The sequence below is a fragment of the Rissa tridactyla genome, chromosome 14 (genome assembly GCF_028500815.1).
Source record: "Rissa tridactyla isolate bRisTri1 chromosome 14, bRisTri1.patW.cur.20221130, whole genome shotgun sequence".
NCBI lineage: Eukaryota > Metazoa > Chordata > Aves > Charadriiformes > Laridae > Rissa > Rissa tridactyla.
The window spans coordinates 14,249,051-14,270,094 of record NC_071479.1 but is presented as its reverse complement, the minus strand read 5'-3'; positions in this window follow the sequence as shown (position 1 = coordinate 14,270,094).

The window sequence follows — 21,044 nt, the reverse complement described above, 5'->3', positions numbered from 1 at the left end:
TGTTACCCATGTTCCTGAGTTTGGAGGGCTCAAATATGTCCATGTAAGCATTGACACCTATTCGCACGCCATCTGGGCCACAGCACAAACTGGAGAAATGGCCAAACATGTTATTAAGCATATGTGTGCAGCTATAGCAGTTTTGGGGGTACCCCAGGAAATTAAAACCAATAACGGACCTGCCTATGTTTCTCAACGATTTGCTAAATTCTGTACTCTATGGGGTATACGTAAACATACTGGAATTCCTCATTCTCCCACGGGACAGGCCATAGTCGAGCGTGCACACACTACGCTGAAGGCGCTTTTGCAAAAACAGAAAGGGGGAGAAATTACCTCTTCTTCTGCAGAACGCCTTGCAAAAGCTTTAGATGTATTGAACTGTTTGCGGTTAACTGGAGAACGTGACTCACCTCCAATAGTGATTCATCACATGTCATTACGGTCTGGTTTGCAAGCAACCACACCAGGACGGGTACAGTATAAGGACTGGCAATCAGGGCAATGGAAGGGTCCAGTGGAGATAAAAATGATTGGTCGCAGATATGCTTGTGTTTTGACAGATCAAGGTCCAAGATGGGTACCAGCACGTTGGATTAAGCCGTGGAGGGAACCTAAAATGCAAGAGAGTGGAACGCGAGACGGTGATATGACCACGTGAACTCACCACTCTGGCTCTCGCAGGCTTGGCAACTGTCATATGTCCAGCTTGTAGAGGGTGTGAACCGTGCGTTCTTTGCGAGTGTAACGAGTGCAAGAAGCAGCTCTATCAACGTGCCGGATTAGCAGGGTTTTGGTGTTCGGCTTGCCTGGAAGTTCAGTATGCAAGGATACAACAGGCTGTTCGTATAGCCATTTTAACAGGGCATGACGTCGACGAGAATCATAATCGTCGGTTAGCTTGGGAAACACATTGTTGTGTGAGAGCAATTTGGAAGTATCAGGATAACTATGATCCTTTAGTAGTCAAGTGTAGCAAAGATGTTTTAATACCCCGCATTTGGAAGGTAAAACCGGAAGAGTGGGAGAAAACGAAGAAAAAGTGTGCAAGGCGATTTGGTTGGAAGCAAAAGGGAAAACCATAACGGCAACATGGGTTGGATAATTGGGATAATGATTATTGGTTTAGTGGGACCGGGAGTGGAAGGTATTACAAACATATCCCCTAGGCAGAACGTATGGGTAACATGGGCAAATCAGACAGGCAACTCGGCCTTTTGCTTATCCATGGCCACTCCATCAGATCCTTTCCGAACATGTTTGATTGGTTTTCCATTCCTGCGATTGGAGGATTTTGAAGGCTATGTATCCCAAGTCAATTTAACAAATAGTTTGCTGTTAGAATCAGAGCAGGTTAACGTCACTTGTAACCTGTTGTGAGGATCTGCAGACAGCTATTGGTGTCCAGAAGGAGTAGGACCCCTATTTCAAGGTCATCTCATTAATCATTTAAACCGATCATTTCCTCTCCCTTTGCAGGAATTGGATCTTTTGGGGTCACTTCCAGCAGTGGGACATCATGCTGGAAATAATACTGGCAGGCATATTGGCAACTTTAGCTTAGGATGTATCGAATTGGGAGGGCAAAATCCAGTATTATATAGAGGTTATGGGTTTAATATGACAGGTGCTCTCACTGGTATGCAAAATGTTACTCCCACTGTTTCATTTATTAAGAGTAATTATTGTCAAAACGGAGGTGCTGACCTAGGACTGTCGTATGGAGGGATTTGGAATAATGCATCTTTTCCTAAGCTACTTCCACCTGGGTATTTTTTGATATGTGGTGACCGAGCTTGGGGAGGCATCCCTAGTCGTTCAGTAGGAGGACCGTGTTATTTAGGCGGACTTACCTTGTTTGCTCCTGACAGGATTAGTCTTATTAGTCTTAGGAACCAGTCACGGCGATCGCGACGAACGATTACCGATTTTACCCCTGAGTGCAGTGACCGCATCGAGTTTTGGCATCGCCTGTCAAAAATTTTTGCAGGCTTTTTAGCTCCAGGTGTGGCTGCAGCCAAGGCTTTAACGGATCTAGAAAAGCTAGCCTGTTGGAGTATAAAACAGTTTAACCTGACTTCTGAGATGATTTCTGCTTTATTAACAGATGCTGAGAGTATACGACATGCTGTGCTGCAGAATCGTGCTGCTATTGATTTTTTGTTGTTAGCACAAGGCCATGGTTGTGAGGATTTTGAAGGGATGTGTTGTATGAATTTGTCTGATCGCTCACGCTCCATTCATGACCACTTAGCCCAGTTACAGCACAATATGCATAAGCTCACTCAGGGTCATTCGTGGTTGGAGCAATTGTTTAATTCTTGGGGACTGGCTGGCTGGGTACAAGATTTGTTGAAACAGGGCCTTGTAATTTTGATTGTTGTAATAATATTGCTGATCATTTTACCTTGTTTGTTTTCTTGTCTACAAAGATCTTTAGAAGTGTCTATAGAAAAAATGTTTTCAGGTGCTTGGATTGTTCAAAAACAAAAAGGGGGGTCTGTGGGAGGATTTTTAGTACAAAGGGGTCATCCTGTGAACACTCCAAGCACCGAAGAATTGTTAACAACTGTGTAGGCCTTGTAAGTTTGAAGGTTATGTGAAAACATTGTAGCGGTGTTAGAAATGCTGAGACAAACAAGATAGGAGAAAGTGTGCTGAACTCAGCGTGCAAAATGCAGAACTTCGCCCAGGATATAGGAGGGGTGATTGTTCGCGTGGACAGATGTTTTAAGGCAATTATAATATGTTGCTTACTGCATGTACAGCTGATGCAACCAATCAGCAAATTGTCGGCGCGTGATGCGGAATCAGAACATCTGTAATTACTGAGCTATCTGTGCAATAAAGTGGCATTAACCTGATCATATTGGCCGTTGTGTTATTGTCCGAGCCTTCCGCGTCGACACCAATGGACTGGAGGGTAGCAAATGTAGCGCCCATCTACAAAAAAGGCAGAAAGGAGGATCCGGGAAACTATAGGCCTGTCAGTCTGACCTTGGTAGCAGGGAAGGTCATGGAGCAGATCATCTTGAGTGCCATTACAACTCATCTAATGGACAAGCAGGGGATCGGGCCTAGTCAGCATGGGTTTAGGAAAGGCAGGACCTGCCTGACAAACCTGATCTCCTTCTATGACAAGATGACCCGATTATTGGATGAGGAAAAGGCTGTGGACATTGTCTACCTAAACTTTCGAAAAGCATTTGACACTGTCCCCCATAGAAATCTCATGGAAAAACTGGCGGCTCATGGCCTGGATGAGCATACGATCTGCTGGGTCAAGCACTGGCTGGATGGGCGGTCCCAAAGAGTGGTGGTCAATGGAGTTAAATCCAGCTGGCGGCCGGTCACAAGTGGTGTCCCTCGGGGCTCAGTGTTGGGACCGTTTCTGCTCAACGTCTTTATTGATGACCTTGATAAGGACATAGAGTGTATCATCAGCAAGTTTGCAGCTGACACGAAGCTAAGCGGGAGTGTTGATCTACATGAGGATAGGGAGGCTCTACAGAGAGACTTGGATAGATTGGACCGATGGGCCAATGCTAACGGTATGAGCTTCAACAAGGCCAAGTGCCGGGTCCTGCACTTGGGCCACAACAACCCCATGCATCGCTACAGGCTTGGGGAAGTGTGACTGGAGAGCTGCCTGGCAGAAAAGGACCTGGGGGTTCTAATTGACAAGCGGCTGAACATGAGCCAGCAGTGTGCCCAGGTGGCCAAGAGGGCCAAAGGCATCCTGGCTTGTATTAGAAATAGTGTGAGCAGCAGAAGGAGGGAGGTGATTGTCCCCCTGTACTCAGCACTGGTGAGGCCGCACCTTGAGTATTGTGTCCAGTTCTGGGCACCTCAATACAAGAGAGATCTCGAGGTGCTGGAGCGAGTGCAGAGGAGGGCAACGAAGCTGGTGAAGGGCCTGGAGAATAAATCTGATGAGGAGCGATTGAAGGAGCTGGGACTGTTTAGTTTGAGGAAGAGGAGCCTGAGGGGAGACCTCATCGCTCTCTACAACTGCTTGAAAGGCCATTGCAGAGAGGTTGGTGCTGGTCTCTTCTCACAGGTAATTAGCGATAGAACAAGAGGGAATGGCTTCAAGCTGCAACAGGGTAGGTTTAGGCTGGATATAAGGAAAAAATTCTTCACGGAAAGAGTGGTCAGACACTGGAATAGGCTGCCCAGGGAGGTGGTGGAGTCACCATCCCTGGATGTGTTTAAGGCTCGTTTAGATGTGGTGTTAAGGGATATGGTGTAAGGGAGAACTTTGTAGAGTGGAGATGATGGTTGGATTCAATGATCCCAAGGGTCTTTTCCAACCTAAATGATTCTATGATTCTATTCTATGACCCGGGGGTTTGGGGGGGACACGGGTGTTTGGGGAGTCGCGTTTTGGGGGGACGCAGGGGGTTGGGGACAGGGGTGGTTGGGGGGACTGAGGTGTTCAGGGGGGACTCAGGAGGTTTGGGAGGACCGAGGAGATCGGTGAGTTGGATTGTGGCCCCTCACGCACCATCCCCCACCCATCTCCACGCCGTACACCCCACCTCTGCCCCCGCGCCCCCCCCCAATCTTCCAGCCCCCCACAAACCCTCGTGCAAGACCTCACGTGAATCTTCATGTGAGTCTCTGTGCGAGCCCTCGTGCAAACACCCTCGTGCACTACCACCCGTCCCCTCCGCACTCCCCCACCCCCAAGCCCAACCCTCGACCCCTCCCCAAAACCCCAACCACCCCCAGGGACCCTTGTGTGAATCCTTGTGGAAATCCTCGTGTGAATCCTCGTTCAGGACCCCCGCACGCACACCCCCCGGCACTCCCCCTCCCTCCAAATCCCCCTTCAACCCCCTCCTTCATCCCCCAAATCACTGCTCCCCCCCAGCACCCTACAACAAGCCCTCGTGGAAGTCCTTGTTGAAGGCCTCGTGCAAAAATGCCTTGCACAACATCCATTCCCTTCCCCACCCCCAAATACCCCCTCAAACCCATCCCCCACCCACAAATCCTTGTGCAAACCCTTGTGTGAATCCTTGTGTGAGGCCTCGTGCGAATCCTCCTGCAAAACCCCCTCATGGGCCACCGTCCATCCCACTCCCCCCTCCCCCACGCCCTAAGTCCCCCCTCAACCCCCTCCCCAGCCCCTACAAACCCTCGTGCGAATCTTTGTGCGAGCCCCCTCGTGCCTCACCCCCAGCTCCCACACCCCTCCCCCACCCCCAAAGCCACCCCACCCCGTCCCAATCCCCTCTAAGCCCCTCCCCCAACCCCCCCAGTCCCCTAGGAACTGCCATGTGAGTCCTTGTGCGAGGCCTCGAGCAGAATCCCAATCCCACGCCACCAGTCCTGCTACGAACCCTAGTGCAGGGTCTCGTGCGAGCCCCCCCGTACCCCACGTCCTACCCCTCCCACCCCAAATCTCCCCTTCCACCCTCTCCCCCACCCTTGAAACACCCCCAGCCCTACAAACCCTACAAACTCTTGTGCGAGTCCATGTGCAAAATACCCTAAATGCCACCATCCCCCATCCCCCCTCCCCAGCCTCTGAACCCCCCCAAACCCTTGTGCAAACCCACCACCCACACCCCCCAAATTCCATCCAAAAACCCCCCCCAGCCCCCTACAAACCCTCGTGAAAATCCTCCTGCGACCCCCTCATGTGCCAACCCCCAACCTCTGCCCCCACCCCCCGAATCCACAGTGAACCCCCTGCCCCACCCCTTCAAGCGCCTTACAAAGCCTCGTACAAATCCTCGTGCAAACGCTCATCTACCATCAGACTCCCCCACCCCCTCAAAATCCCCCTCAAATCCCTCCCTCACCCCTCAACCCCCCCAGCCCCCATGAACTCTTGTGCAAACACTCGTGTGAGACCCCTGCCCTACCCCCCAATCTTCCAGCTCCCCACAAAACCTTGTGCAAACCCTCGTGCGAACCCTTGTGCAAGCCCCTCCTGTGCCACCCTCCCCAAATCCCCCCTCACCCCCTCCCCCCCCCCCACGAACACTTGTGCAAACCCTCGTGCAAACCCTCGTGCAAACGCTCCTGGGAATGCTCCCCCAGCCTCTCAACCCGCCCGAACCTTCGTGTGAACTCACCACCCCCCTCACACGTGTCCCCCCTCAACCCCCTCCCCCACCCTCTACAAACACTTGTGTGAATCCTGCAAGGGCTTGTGTGAATCCTCGTGCGAGCCCCCCTCACGCGCTTCCCCCCCCTACCCACCCCCACCCCCCGCCCCCTCCCAACCCCCCAAACCCCTCCCCCACCCCATCAAGTGTCCCCTCAGCCCCCGACGCACCCTCGTGCAAACCTTTGTGCAATACCCACCACGCATCAACGCCCACCCCACCCTGTGCCCCGATCCCCCTCCACCCACCTCCCCCGCCCCCTCATTTCCCCCCAGCCCCTGAAGAGCCCTCGAACAAACCCTGGTGTGAGGCCTTGTGCAAATCCTCGTGCCAAGTCCTGGGGTAAGAAAGGCAGGTATTGCTTTTGCAGAGGAGAAAAGCCGTTGCCATCAGAGGTGACACGATAAGGGAATGACTAAGACAACGAGGCTCCAGCAAAGGCTTGTAGAACATCTCTTATCACACAGACAAAAGGACAAACTCATTCCTACTGCATTAGTGTCTAGAAGGGCAGTCAAACATTCAACCAGGGCTAATGACATTGAGCAAGTTTTTTGTTACCAAAAAGGAAGGAAATAAACTAGTCAGATAATCCCTTTGGGTGTAGCATAGAGGGAAGTAAACAGAGGCAGGACACCCGGGAAGAATTTTAGGCGCCTTGGACAGACTGTGAACCCTGCAGTACCCAACCAAGGGGAAACAGGGGAGGGAAAAATTCGGCCGGGATTAGGAAATAAAAAGGTGCGTTTCAAGAACTGAAAGTGTGCCTACTTGCTAGGTCACCCGCTCTTGCAAGAACGTGAATAAAAACGTGCTTCACAGAGGATTCTGCCTGAGCCTATTTCATTCGGACCGGAACTTATTTCTCACAATCTGGGGGCTCATCCGGGAGCAGAAGTCATCTTCTTGGGAGTCCCTGTCGCCGAAGGATGGGAAGACGCGCCCCGTTGATTTCAATGGTCTCATGGATCGTCGGCGGGGATTCCGGGAGGAATCGACTAAGATCTCAAGACCCAGTTGGACGGCAGACTCTGTGAAGCACAGGGGCAAAAGGGATAGGTGCAGTAGGCACAGAGAGTATGACCATGACCAGGCAACTCCGTGCACGGACCAAGGTAAGGAAAATCGGACTGTTAAAGTATTGCCTTGGTGGTCGGGACATTCTAAGAGACTTGTGTGTGAGTGACTGAGATGTACTGCGGTACGAAGCGGGTGTGGAGTCCGGATCCGCGGTTCTGTAGTCCCGCGAGGGGCGCAGCCGGAGAAGGACGAAGCGAAAGGAAGGGGTGTAAGAAAAGTCTCTGTTCAGAATGGGAAATAAGGGTTCTAGGCCTAGGGATGAAAAAGGGGATACTAAGAAAGACCCCGGGAACATTCCCCCAGACAGTCCTTTAGGGGAGAATGTTGAGGTTTCAAAATGATTCTTCTTGTACAAGGGATAAAGATAAAAAGAAAATGATTTGTTCTGTTTGGACCGCATCGTGGAGGGGCCAGGGGTGGATGGGGGGGCCGTGGACATCCTGGGAAGGGTCTCAGGGGTGTCCTAGGGGTCCTGTGTCTGTCTTCGAGGATCCCAGAGGTGTCCCAGGGGGGACATGTTTGCATTTGCATTTGAATTTGTTTGGACCAAAGAACCCATAAGATCTCCTAGTGTATTTTGGCCCAAATTTGGATCTGATGAAGACTGGGTCTGTCAGACTTTAAACATGTATGTGAATAATAAGGAATAATAAGGAATTAGAAGAAGGTGAATATGCTTTTTGCCGGGTCAAGATGAATAGATTCAGGATTCAGGGACGCCCAAATCCATTTTATATGTTCCCAGCCCGGGCTGTCGCTGATGTTTCAATCGACAAAGAAATTGAATCCCCGAAGTGGGACCCCTTAGACTATTACTTGGGGGCGAGGAAGAGGGGTGAATAACAGGGGACGAGGACTGCCCCGACCACTCCTACCAGCAGCTCGGGGTTCACCGGCAGGGTGTTATCATTGTGGGAAAATAGGCCATTTGAGGCGGGAGTGCCCTGACTTGAGAAGGGAGGAACGAGTGTTGTCGTTGATGGATTTCGATTATGTAGCATAGGGAAGTCAGGGGTTCCCCAGCTCGAGGTCCCACCGGGAACCCTTGATAAATTTAAAGGTGGGACCTCGGGAAGAGGAAGCAGTCGTCTTAGTCGATACTGGAGCTTCTAGAACTTCTTTGAATTTTATACCCCAAGGGGCAAAATTGTCTAATCAATGAATAGTTGTGTCAGGAATAAAGGGTGAAGGTCTCTCAGTCCCTGTTTTTGAACCCATGATTGTGGGAAGCGAAACTGAAAAAGTGATGGGAACTCTGCTATACATACTGGAAGCTGGGAGTAACCTCCTAGGTAGGGATCTTATCACTGGTTTAGAATTAAAGATAGAAACTTTAAGAGAACAGATAATGGTACCTATGAAGTTGCTAACAGAACAGGATGAGCAAAAGATAAGTCCCGAGGTATGGGTGAGTGAAGGGAACCGAGGAGGGTTAAAAATAGAACCCCTCAGGGTAAAACTCATTCTGCATTCAAATGTGATTCGACAAAAGCAGTACCCAATTCCCCTTGAGGGAAGGCGAGGGCTGCAACCAGTAATACAAGCACTAGCCAAAGATGGGTTAATAGAACCCTGTATGTCCCCTTTTAACACTCCGATCCTGCCAGTACGAAAAACGGATGGTTCATATGGCTTAGCGCAAGACTTGAGAAAGATTAATGAAATAGTGCAGGCACGACATCCGGTGGTCCCGAATCCCTATACGCTAATGAGTAAAATTCCTCCTCATCATAAATGGTTTAGTGTAGTGGATTTAAAAGATGCTTTTTGGGCTTGTCCTCTAGATGAAGGGAGCAGAGATCTATTTGCATTTGAATGGGAAGATCCAGATACAGGGAGAAAGCAACAATATAGATGGACAGTGCTACCACAGGGATTTACAGAATCTCCTAATTTGTTTGGGCAAGTGTTAGAACAAGCGCTTGAACAATTCAAACATCCATCGGGAATAGCCCTGCTTCAGTATGTGGATGATTTGTTAATCTCGGGAGAAGAAGAAAACAAAGTAAAAGAAGCTACCAATGAGTTATTAAATTTTTTAGGTCAGCAGGGGTTAAGAGTCTCAAAACCAAAATTACAGTATGTAGAATCAGAAGTGAAATATTTAGGAGATTTGATTAGTGAAGGAAGCCACAAGATAAATCCTGAAAGGATTAAAGGAATAGTGGAATTACCCTTGCCTGAGACCAAAAAGGAATTGAGAAAGTTTTTAGGATTAACCGGGTACTGCAGGCTGTGGATAGAAGGGTATGCACAAAGGACTGAAGGACTGTATTCTAAATTATTAGTAGATGAACCAAATATATTAAGATGGACAGAGGAAGAGAAAAATTTGATATGCGAATTAAAGCAAAGCCTAATAACTGCTCCAGTTTTAGCTTTACCATCCTTGGAGAAACCATTTCAGTTGTTTGTGACTGTAGAAAAAGGGGCTGCACTGGGAATATTAACTCAAGAACGGGGGGATAAACGACAGCCAGTAGCATATTTGTCAAAGCTTCTAGACCCAGTTTCTCGAGGATGGCCCGAATGTGTGCAGGCAGTAGCCGCTACTGCTTTATTAGTAGAAGAAAGCAGGAAGCTTACCTTTGGGGGAATGATAGAAGTTAGCACCCCCCACCAAGTCAAAACCATTTTAGCCCAAACTGTGGGAAAATGGCTAACTGATTCAAGAATACTGAAGTATGAAGGAATTTTAATTGAAAAGGATGATTTGATTTTAACTACCAGCCCTTGCCTTAACCCAGCGAGCTTTTTGTGAAAAAAAAAAGAGGCAAAGGATGAAGAACTTACACACGAATGCATAGATGTAATTGAGTACCAGACTAGGATACGGCCTGACTTAAGGGAAGAACCCCTATCTGGGGGTCTTCATTTGTTCGTAGACGGTTCTTCAAGAGTGAAAGAAGGAAAGAGGTGTAATGGATATGGGGTGGTGCATGGAGTGAGTTAACTGTGGAATTTGGATAATGAGGTGAAGTGTCTGTGCTCAAAGAGAAATTAAGACTGACTGGCTTTGCTATCTCTTGTGCAGCCCAGGGGAGTGAAGGCCTGTCCGGCTATCACAGGATACATAAATGGTAGTCTTGGGGAGCCAGGACAGCCCTGCTTTTCGTCAGCAGAGACAGTAAAATCAAGATAACAGAGCCACCCCTGTCCCCACTACGAACCCTCGTGCAAACACCCACCATCATCCATCCCATCCCGCAACCCCCAAATTCCCCTCAAATCCCTCCCGCAACCCCCATCCCCCATGAACCCTTGTGCAAACACTCGTGTGAGCCCCCTCCCCAGCCCAACACTCCCAGCCCCTGACTCTTTGCACGAGGGTTTGCACGAACCCTGATGTGAATCCTCGTGTGAGTCTCCTCACCCACCCCACCCCCAAATCCTCTGCAATTCCCCCCTGAAACCCCTCCCCCACCCTTTCAAACCCCCTGCGAACCCTCGTGCAAATCCTCCCGCAAAAGCTCCTCATGTGCCACCCCCTCCCCACCTCCAAAATCCCAAATCCCCCTTCAAAACCCTCCCCCACCCTTCAATCTCCCAGCCCCCCACAAACCCTTGTGCAAGCCCTTGTGCAAGGTCTCGTGCGAATCCCTGAGTGAATCTTTGTGCGAGCCCTCCTGTAAATCCTTGTGCGAACTCCTGTGCAAGTCCTCGTGAAGGCCCTTCATGTGCCACCCCCAAATCCCCCCTTTTCCCACACCTCCAACCTCCCCCACCTGTACGAGCCCCTGTGCAAACCCTCGTGCAAATGCTCGCGTACCACCCTCCACTCCCTCCCCAACCCCTAAGTCCCGCCTAACCCCTCCCCAGCCCCCTGCAAATCCTTGTGCAAATCCTCGTGTGAGCCCCCTTGTTCCCAACCCCCAGCTCCCCCACCCCGAAATCCTGTATCTCTCCAACCTGCCACCCCCCCAGCCCCCTACAAACTCTTGTGCGAGTTGTCGTGCAAGACCTTGCACAAATTCTCATGCGAATCCTTGGGAAAGTCCCCTCATGTCCTGCCGTCCACCCCCATTCCCACCCCCGGAGCCCCCTTAACCCCTCTACCACATCCCCCCACCCCCCATGAATCCTCGTGCAAATCCTTGTGCGAGCCCCCTCCTGTGCCACCACTCACCCTGTCCCCCCTCTTCCTCCCCTCGAACCCACCCTCAAACCTCTCCCCCACACCCCCTGAAAAACCCTCATGCGAACCCCCATGCAAAACCTGCTCGTACGCTCTCCACACCCCTCCCCCACCCCTAAAATCCCCCCCAAACCCCTACCCACCCCCAAAACCCCCTCATTCCTCTACGAACCCTTGTTTGAAGCCTCATGCGAATCCTTGTGCAAAATGCCCTAAAGTCTCACCACCCCCTTCCCCCCTCCCCAGCCTCTCAACCCCCCCAAACCCTTGTTTGAACCCACCACCCACCCCCCCATTCCCCAAATCCCCCCAAAGCCCCTCCCCCACCTCCAACCCCCCCGACCCCCTACAGACCCTTCTGTGAACCCTCCTGCAAATCCTTGTGCGAGGACACCTTGCGACAACACACTTTAATAATGTCAATTACAAATGGAGCAGGCTCGCTAGGGTGATAGCAATAGTACTCGGGTTTAATACCCCATGCAAATATCTCCCGCCATTCACTAGATTGCTCCTGGATTTCACCATTAAATATTTTTATGTCTAGAGCCAATTTGGTGAGCTCACGCTCTTTGTCCCCACAAGGTTGGCAAACCCCTCGAGGGGGTATCCCGTAACGGCAATGGGTCCCCCTCCGTTCTCGACACCCTTTACAAATAAAACAAATAAAAAGGATAACAGTTACAGCTCAGAATGTCACACTTGATTCTTATGTCCCCTGTATCACCATAACCGTACCCCACCGATATGCTGTAGTCGCTCACTTGTACCACAGTTATACGTGTGTCCATTTACAACCTCCGGAAGGCAATCTTCAGATCTCCAGGCGGGCTTGTCACTTCCCAAGAATAGTCTTTTAATGGTCCTTTTACGCGGCTCGCATGGGTCCAGCCTCTCTCTGCTGTCCGGATGGCTGTTTCTGTGGTGAGTAAAACGAGATAGGGCCCTTCCCAACGGGGGGGGGGGGGTTAATGAGGACTCTTTCCATGATTTGATTAGCACTTTGTCTGCTGGCTTTATGTTATGCATGGCTACATCCAAGGGGGGTCTCTGTACTACTAAGCCCTTATTCCGCAGCTTTACTCTCCTAGCCATGAGTTGAATTATATAAGGTCTAATTTGTGAATTTTCAAGTTGGGGGTGGTCCTGCGGAATTTCTAAATTGTATGGCATCCCATATAACATTTCAAAGGGGGAAATTCCTACATCAGTTCGGGGCTGTGTTCTTATATTCAATAGTGCTAAGGGGAGGCACTTTACCCATGACATCTTAGTTTCTAACATCAATTTTGTGAGCTGTTTCTTTATTTCCCCATTTACTCTTTCTACCTTTCCCGAGCTTTGTGGATGCCAGGGAGTATGATATTTCCATTTTGTCCCCAAAGAGGAGAGAGCTTCCCTTGCTATTTTTGAAACAAAATGGGAGCCCCTATCAGAGTCTATTACCTCAATGGATCCATACCTAGGGATTATATTTTCCAGCAAAGTCTTCACTACGGTTTGAGCGGTGGCTCTAGCTGTCGGGAATGCTTCCACAAAATGGGTTAGGTGATCTATGATTACTAATAAGTATTTATATCGTCCCACCTTTGGAAGTTCAGTGAAGTCTAGCTGGATTTTAGCAAATGGTCTGTGAGCCAGTTCTCTTCGCCCCAGGGCTTTTTCCCGTAACTGATGTTTATTGACCTTTTGCATGTCATACATTCGCTAACTATTCTCTTTGCTATATTGTATACACCAATGCACATATACTTTGTGGCAAACTGATCCACTAACGCCTGAGTTCCCCAATGGGTGTTCTCATGAAATTTTTGCATGATTTTCAAAGCCAGAGGCTTTGGGAGAACTTCCCGGCCATCCGGGAGTTTCCGCTTTCCTTTTTCTGTCTCCCTGATTCCCATCTGAGTCAGCTTATCTTTTTCCTGCACTGTAAAACTCAGGATTGAGTGAATTTTTCCGTGTAGATGGCAATGGCTATACTTGGGGTTGTCACATTCATCATAAATTAGACATCTGCAAGGGACTGCATCGATTCCAAAATCCTTCCAACACTCATAACATGGGAATTCGTCTGATTCCTTTCCACAAGTTATACAGTCCTCCCGAGTTCTTTTAGTCTGGATCACCATTAATGCCGCTCTTTTTGCTTCTTGATCAGCAAGGTTGTTTCCTCTGACTAATGGGCTTAATCCTTTTTGGTGTCCTTTTAAATGTACTACGGCTATTCCCGCTGGTCCTCGTAATGCTTGTAAGACCTGGATTATTAATTCCTGGTGTATTAATCCTTTTCCTTGAGAATTTATTAAACCCCTTTCTTCCCAAATTTTTCCAAAAGTATGCACTACGCCAAAGGCATATTTTGAATCCGTATATATGGTTCCAATTTTACCTTTTAAAAGTTGCAAGGCTCTTCATACAGCATATAGTTCACAAGCCTGTGCAGACCAACTAGGACTCAGAGGTCCTGATTCTATTACACTAAATGTTTTTCCATCAATGATTGCAAATCCTGATTTTCTCTTTCCTTCAACTGCCCGGGATGATCCATCTACAAATAGCTTTTCTCCTTCTCCAAGTTCTTCCTCATCTAAATCTGGTCTGATTTTCGTTTGCTCCTCAATGTTGTAAAGACAATCATGATTTATTTTGTCACTCGGCTCCCCATACAAAAACTGTGCTGGATTCTGCACGCTTGTTACCTCGAGTTCCAGTTTGGGAGAGGAGATTAGGACGCCTTCATATTTTAGGAGCCGGGCGTCTGTTATCCATTTGTCAGCTTTTTGTTGCAAAATTCCCCTGATGTTGTGAGGTGATAATACCCTCAATTCTCCTCCAAAGGTAATTTTATGGGCTTCCTCTACCAAAAGGGCTGCGGCTACTATCGCTTGAAGGCAGGTAGGCCAACCCCTACTTATGGGGTCCAGGAGTTTAGATAAGTATCCCACAGGTTTCTTTCTTCCTGCCCATTCTTGTGCTAATACCCCAAATGCGGTCCCTTCATCAACACTGATAAATAGATAAAATGGTTTCTTTACATCTGGCAGGCTCAAAACTGGGGCATTTACTAAATCAGTTTTTAGTGTTTCTAATTGTTTATCATCATCCTCCGACCATTTCAATAATCCATCCTTAGTTAATTTGGTATAGAGGAACTTCACCTTTTTGCTATAGTTCTCAATCCATTGCCTGCAATAGCCAAAGAGACCTAATAATTGCCTAACCTGTCTTTTAGTTCTAGGGGCCAGTAATGACAATATGCCATTCACCCTTTCGGGGTCTAATTTCTTAGTTCCCTCGCTTAATCTGTGTCCCAGATATTTTACTTCTTTCTCAACAAATTGTAGTTTTGATTTTGATACCTTCAATCCTTGTAAACTCAAAAAATTTAGTAACTTAATACTCTCCTGCCTCACTTTTTCTTTGCTATCACCAGCTAGGAGCAAATCATCCACATATTGGACCAGTGTGACTCCTTCACTTAACTCATACCCCTTCAGGATTTGTTCTAAGGCTTGTCCGAAGAAGTTCGGAGATTCGGTAAACCCTTGGGGCAATACCGTCCACCGTAATGGTTGTTTCCGATGGTTATCTGGGTCTTCCCATTCAAAAGCAAAGTAATCTCGGCAATCTTCTTTGAGAGGGCATGCCCAGAATGCATCCTTCAGATCTACTACACTATACCATTGATTATCGGGCCCTATTTGACTCAGGAGGGTGTGTGGATTCGCCAGCACCGGGAATCTAGCTATTGTTCTCTGGTTAATTTCTCGTAAGTCATGTACTAACCTATATTTTCCATCCGGCTTTTTTTTTTTACAGGCAGGGTGGGAGTATTAAAAGGAGACATACAGGGTTCTAGCAAGCCCTTTTCAAGTAATCTTTGGATCTCAGGTTTCAAACCTAGCCTCCCTTCTCTAGGAAGGGGGTATTGTTTTATCCTGACTGGTATTTCTGGGTTCCTTATTGTTACTGAAAAGGGTTCAATATCTAACTTACCTACTGTTTCCGGGGTGTACCAGACTTCAGGATTTATTTTCTCTTCATCTATTACTCGTAAGGGACACAGTTTAATTCTTAGTGTTTCATTTTTTACTTCTAAGCCAATTCCTAATTCAATCATCAAATCTCGGCCCAATAAATTATAGTCTGCTTCAGGCATGAGTAGCAGGGACCCCATCCCTTCCTTAGAATGGGTTTCAAAAAACACATTGTAATAAGTAACTAAAGGTGATTTGCTGATCGAACAAGTTAAGCAAGAGGAACGAACCCATTGTGGCAGTCTTGAGAACTCCCTGTTTAACCAGAAGAGACATGTCCACAATGTTATCTTGCTACACCAACATGGGAACTCCTGTTTGACAAAAAGCTTAACCACAATGTTATCAGAATGTATTGTTTTAAGCTGATTCTGTGACCAACATTTTATCTAAACTACCTCAAGCAAGAAGCTACAGAGGGGCGTACAGAAGATGTCGAAACCGAAACCGACCTCCGTGAAGATAAAAAGAGCTGCTCAGCTTGCTTGAATTTGCGAGCCTTTGGTGGAGCTGCGACTCCCCGGCCGCCCAGCGCTGCTTTTGCCTTCCTACCTCAATAAATATTTATTGAATCTATTTCGGACTTGATTTATTTTAAATTCAACTATAACAACATCCTTTATTACGGGTACTCCAAAAGGTTCTCCTTTTGCTCCAATAACCTGTATAGTCGCCGAGGATATTTTACATCCTTGGGGCAATTTTTGAACGGTAGATCTTTCTGCTCCCGAGTCCACTAGGAACTCAATTTCTTGTTGCTGGGGACCCACTTTTAGTTTTATCAAGGGCTCTGTTTTTTCTCGTGTTCCCAGCAAATAGAGCCCCTGACACCCCTAGTCTTCTTTGAACATTTTCTCATCCATCATTCTCTTTCTGCAGTCCTTTTTAACATGCCCTTTTCCTCCACAATAAAAACAAACCACAGTTCCCCATTCTCTCCCTCTTAAAGGTTTTCGGGTCTCCTGTCTTATCTGGCGAGCTTCAAACCCTTTTCCAGGGGTTGACGTCCTTTGCCCTTCTCTGACTGCAGCTACCAACATTCTGGCTTGTTTCTTATGTATTTCCTCCTCCCTGCGGACATACACTTTCCGGGCTTCCCTTAACAATTCATCCAAACCCCTATCCTGCCAATCCTCCATTTTCTCCAGCTTCTTTCTAATGTCCGTCCATGATTTAGCTACAAATTGGGTTTTTAACAAGGCTTGCCCTACCGGTGTACTAGGGTCCAGCCCTGAATACAATTGGAGGTTCTTTCTCAATCTCTCTAACCATTCTGTAGGGGTTTCATCTTTCTTTTGATGTTCACTAAAGGCGTTGTTTGTATTCTGTCCCCTAGGGACAGATTCCCTTATCCCCTGGACAATTATGGTCCTCAGATCTTGCATATGGCCTCTGTCTATTTCCTTTTGGTTATTCCAATTAGGTCTCTGAAGAGGCCATTTGATATCTGCCGCAGGACCCTGCTGGTGTTGTTGGTCCCAAATCCTCATCCCAGCTCTCCTGATCATTTCCCTTTCTTCTGCAGTGAACAATATGCCCAATAGGGCCTGCAGTTCATCCCAGGTATAAATGTTGGGTCCTAGGAACTGGTCTACCCGTTCTGAAACTCCTAGGGGATCCTCTAACAAGTTTCCCATTTCTTTCTTAAATTCCCTAACGTCCCCGGAGTTCAGAGGGACAGAAACATATCCCATGCCAGGTTGCGCTCCCCCCAATGCAACTTCTCTAAGCGGATATAAGTTACTTTTATCCTCCCCCATCCTAGTTTGACTTCGAGTTACTCGTCTAGTTTCAGAAGAACCAGAGGGAGAATCTGTATTGAAAAAGTCTGGTGCTGTTGGGGGCGGTGAAGGCTGTGGCGGTGGTGCTGGTGGTACATAAGAGGGGGGTGAGGTAGGGATTTCATCCTCATCCCGGGGTTTTTTCCTACCCCCCTGTTTCTTCTCTCTCAAGTGATATAGATTTACTCTAGTCTCTGACCTTATCCACAAGTGTGCATATTCACTCTCCTCCAGGCTAAAGGGTTCCTTAGAATTAACATTAATATGCGAAGCCTGGCATATCCAATCTTCAAAGGACCCAAAAACGGGCCAATACAGGTGGTCACTTCTAATTTGTTTCCCACCCCAAACTTCCATACAATAATGTATCATTTTTGCTTTATCCTTACCCTGCCTAGAAGGGTAATCATCCCAATATTTAATCATTAATCCTAACGGACTGTCTGGCGGTATCTGGGGTAACCTAACCTCAGGCACCGACCCACCCATGGGATCAGAAGGCTTGCTTTTCTTCTGTCCCATCTTCCGGAGTGCCTTCACACACACACACAATCTTTTCCCCCTGTTCGTGGCCCAGTCCCTCGCGGGAGATGGGAACCGCACTACTAAGGGGTCCGCACTTGCTTCGTCCTCAAGTGGACGTCTCACACAGGCACACTCCGGGATACCCAACCCCAACCGAACGGATCACCGGCCCATACTTACTCACTCCTGAGTCTTCATTCGGTGCACAAAGTTTACGGGTTGCCGGCTTTTATTTGCTTGCTGCTGAATTTCGAGTTCGTCGGTAGAGGTTTTGGGTGTAAAAACCCCCAACAGGGGCCGCTTACTCAGCGGTTTACAGCCAAATTGCCTCTATCCGAGTCACGGCACCAAATTTGTTATAGATTGTGGCCCAATAATTGACAGGAACCAGTCCAATTAATCAAATTAGTTTATTAAGCAAACGGCAGCAAGCAAAACAGCGCTGGGCGGCCGGGGAGTCTTTGCTCCGCCAACGGCGCGCACCCACTTCCCGAAAGTAGCTGATTCTATACTCTTCTGGTTCCCGTATATGTGTCAATCCTGGTATATTGTGTCTGAGCGACGTGTTGCTAGGGGGTCGGTCTTGTCCGCCTCCTGGTGGTCGTGAGGCTGAAGGCTCCTCATCTTTATCGGTGTCCTTTGGGTGACTCTTTTCAGCTTATCGCACAACTTAGCTCTTCCCTTTGAAGTGGTAAAGCACACCAGATGCCTGCGATTTAGGTATTGAGGTGTCAAAGCGCACCAGATAGCACAGCGGATGCCTGTGATTTAAGTATGTGAAGGGTCAAAACATTGTAATTTTTCACCAGCCTTTAAGAAAGCCTGGTTTGATTAACAAACATGATTTTATTTATTACAGGGGGGTCATACGAGGGGGTTTTGCGCGAGGGTTTACACGAGGATCTCCACGATGACTTGTTGCAGGGGGCTGGGGGGACGGGAGTGGGCATGTGGGGTGGTGGGGGAGGGGGTTGAGGGGGGATTTGGGGAGTGGGGTGGGGGGTTGTGCGTGGTGACAGGGGGGTTTGGGGAGGAGTTGGGGGGGTTTTGGGGGGCGTGACCTTAGAGGAGGACAGGCTGTGGTGCACTACGATTTACACATGAGGATTTGCACAAAGATTCACACGAGGATTCGCACGAGGCCTTGCAGGGGGCTGGGGGAGGGGTTTGAGGGCGATTTGGAGGGTGGGGGGAAGGGGCAGGGCTGCGGATGATGGTGTGCGGGGGTTCACACAAGGCCTTCCACCATGGTTTGCACGAGGGTTGATGGGGGTTGGGCGAGGGGCTGTGGGGGGAGGGGGCAGGGAGGCTGGTGGGGTGGGGGCTGGGCCGGGGGTTTGCAGGAGGGTTCATGGGGAGGTGGAGGGGGGGAGGGGCTGGCAGGGATTTGAGGGTGGGGGAAGGGGTGGATGATGGTACGTGAGGGTTTGCAGGAGGGTTCGCACAAGGCTTCACAGGGGGCTTGAAGGGGTGGGGGAGGGGTTTCACGGGGGATTTGGGGGTGGGGAGGGGGAGAGGTCAGGTGTTGGCACATGAGGGGGCTCGCACAAGGATTTGCAGGAGGGTTCACAGAAGGGTCTGTAGGGGGTCGGGGGGGTTGGAGGTGGGGGAGGGGCTTTGGGGGGATTTGGGGAATGGGGGGGTGGGTGGTGGGTTCAAACAAGGGTTTGGGGGGGTTGAGAGGCTGGGGAGGGGGGAAGGGGGTGGTGAGACTTTAGGGCATTTTGCACAAGGATTCGCATGAGGCTTCAAACAAGGGTTCGTAGAGGAATGAGGGGGTTTTGGGGGTGGGTAGGGGTTTGGGGGGGATTTTAGGGGTGGGGGAGGGGTGTGGAGAGCGTACGAGCAGGTTTTGCATGGGGGTTCGCATGAGGGTTTTTCAGGGGGTGTGGGGGAGAGGTTTGAGGGTGGGTTCGAGGGGAGGAAGAGGGGGGACAGGGTGAGTGGTGGCACAGGAGGGGGCTCGCACAAGGATTTGCACGAGGATTCATGGGGGGTGGGGGGATGTGGTAGAGGGGTTAAGGGGGCTCCGGGGGTGGGAATGGGGGTGGACGGCAGGACATGAGGGGACTTTCCCAAGGATTCGCATGAGAATTTGTGCAAGGTCTTGCACGACAACTCGCACAAGAGTTTGTAGGGGGCTGGGGGGGTGGCAGGTTGGAGAGATACAGGATTTCGGGGTGGGGGAGCTGGGGGTTGGGAACAAGGGGGCTCACACGAGGATTTGCACAAGGATTTGCAGGGGGCTGGGGAGGGGTTAGGCGGGACTTAGGGGTTGGGGAGGGAGTGGAGGGTGGTACGCGAGCATTTGCACGAGGGTTTGCACAGGGGCTCGTACAGGTGGGGGAGGTTGGAGGTGTGGGAAAAGGGGGGATTTGGGGGTGGCACATGAAGGGCCTTCACGAGGACTTGCACAGGAGTTCGCACAAGGATTTACAGGAGGGCTCGCACAAAGATTCACTCAGGGATTCGCACGAGACCTTGCACAAGGGCTTGCACAAGGGTTTGTGGGGGGCTGGGAGATTGAAGGGTGGGGGAGGGTTTTGAAGGGGGATTTGGGATTTTGGAGGTGGGGAGGGGGTGGCACATGAGGAGCTTTTGCGGGAGGATTTGCACGAGGGTTCGCAGGGGGTTTGAAAGGGTGGGGGAGGGGTTTCAGGGGGGAATTGCAGAGGATTTGGGGGTGGGGTGGGTGAGGAGACTCACACGAGGATTCACATCAGGGTTCGTGCAAACCCTCGTGCAAAGAGTCAGGGGCTGGGAGTGTTGGGCTGGGGAGGGGGCTCACACGAGTGTTTGCACAAGGGTTCATGGGGGATGGGGGTTGCGGGAGGGATTTGAGGGGAATTTGGGGGTTGCGGGATGGGATGGATGATGGTGGGTGTTTGCACGAGGGTTCGTAGTGGGGACAGGGGTGGCTCTGTTATCTTGATTTTACTGTCTCTGCTGACGAAAAGCAGGGCTGTCCTGGCTCCCCAAGACTACCATTTATGTATCCTGTGATAGCCGGACAGGCCTTCACTCCCCTGGGCTGCACAAGAGATAGCAAAGCCAGTCAGTCTTAATTTCTCTTTGAGCACAGACACTTCACCTCATTATCCAAATTCCACAGTTAACTCACTCCATGCACCACCCCATATCCATTACACCTCTTTCCTTCTTTCACTCTTGAAGAACCGTCTACGAACAAATGAAGACCCCCAGATAGGGGTTCTTCCCTTAAGTCAGGCCGTATCCTAGTCTGGTACTCAATTACATCTATGCATTCGTGTGTAAGTTCTTCATCCTTTGCCTCTTTTTTTTTTCACAAAAAGCTCGCTGGGTTAAGGCAAGGGCTGGTAGTTAAAATCAAATCATCCTTTTC